Raw genomic sequence first — 1864 nt, 5'->3', positions numbered from 1 at the left:
TCTCCCCTTTTTACTCTCTCTATCTTTTCCTCCACTGCACATTTGCAGAAAAAAAAAAAAAAAAATCACCATTTCAGCTTTCTCCCTGCCCCCCCCCCCCCTCTCTTTTCATCATGTATTTTCTATTTTCTCAGACATGAGGAGATCGATGCAAGCTGATGGGAACATATAATGACCCTGTTAGCGAAAGTGTGTGTGTGTGTGCGTGCGTGAGTGTGTGTAATTAACTCCGTGACATTCTCATGCAGTTTAAAAACCCAGCAAGGTTGCCCTGTCAAGGCCAAACAACCGGTTGTGGAGACGCGATTTGATCAGATTGTGTGGAGGTAGAAAGCCGTGTCAGTGTTGTTATCTTAAAAACCTCAGACCTGATGTGAAAATGTGCATCGATGAGCGAGTGGCTGACGTCTGAGTGCGTGGGCGAGTGCAGATTTTGCTGTAATTATTGTATTTTTCTATATGTTCTGTTCCATGAGCCACAGAGTCGCCTTGTGTTCTGCTTCCTCTTCATGCAACTCATAAATATCCCCAGCCAGTTCCCATTGCATGAAAATTAAGTGAACAATAGATTTATGTCTAAGCTAGGAACCCTAATTGCACATTTTTGAGAAAGAATTAAAAAATCAGATGTCCCCAATCACAAAGATACACAAAAGTGACATACAGTGACATACAGACACTGGGCATTTATGTCAAAATGAAAAACTTGTGGTCTAATTAATATTTTTTATAACTGGCTGGTCTCTTCAGTCAGTTTAAACCAATTTGAAGGCAGACTCTGTCTACTGTATGCTTTGTTTAGCCAAGATTTATATAAGCTTGGTCCCTGATCCATGTACTTTACTACTGCAGTACCTATTCAGTATTCACATAATGAATTTTGACTTTGTTCTTACCCTTCATGTGATTTTGATTGTATTTTCCTTTAAAGGAACAGGTTTCTGGGAGATTGTCCCATTGGTCAACTAACCAGATGGTGATGAGATCATAGACACCAAAAGTGCAGGGACTACATTACCTGCACAGTGGATGAATATGTGGTTGCTCACCTGAAATAGTTCCAAAATAAACCTGGCTACATCAGCTTTGAGTTAATGATTTATTTTTATTTTTTTTTAATTTATGAATTCACAGGCCACATAATAAAAACCACTAACAACGTTTGATTACTAAAAGGTCAGTCTGCTTAGTTTGGATACTGCTAGTCGCCTACTATCACTCAACATAGTGTATGCTAAAGTGTTAGCATGGAGCCTGCTATCACTCAACATAGTGTATGCTAAAGTGTTAGCATGGAGCCTGCTATCACTCAACATAGTGTATGCTAAAGTGTTAGCATGGAGCCTGCTATCACTCAACCAGTGTTGGGGGTAACGAGTTACGTAATATTATTACTTATCCGAGTAACAAAATAGTGTAACGAGTTACTGTTTTAAATCAAGTAATAATATTACAGTTACTTTTGTAAGTACTATAATAATATTACTGGTCGCGACGATTCAAAGAGCAACTGAAATATCCTCTTGTCTTTTTTCTCAGCTACTGTAGGTCTGATGTAACCTCTTGTTTGCTGTCCCCGCGCATGCTCCATCGCCCGTTCTATAGTTCACTATTAGCGCCCGTCATTTTCAAATGGTTTCAAATGTACCAAAAACAGAAAATCAAGTTATGAGCTTTGTTTTATATATACTTCAAGTTGTCATCGATGAACCGGAACCGGAATATATATGGTGACACTGACACGTTTGATTTTCCCCAGGTTTAATTGTCCTCCAGTGGTAAAAATGGCTTCGCCGGCAAAGTCTCATGCTTTTAAAATCTTCTGGAAGCTGTCAGATTGTGCTGTGAGACAGAACCTGACCGC

Source organism: Centroberyx gerrardi, chromosome 13 (assembly GCF_048128805.1).
Source record: "Centroberyx gerrardi isolate f3 chromosome 13, fCenGer3.hap1.cur.20231027, whole genome shotgun sequence".
Lineage (NCBI taxonomy): Eukaryota > Metazoa > Chordata > Actinopteri > Beryciformes > Berycidae > Centroberyx > Centroberyx gerrardi.
Note: the sequence above shows the minus strand (reverse complement) of the source record.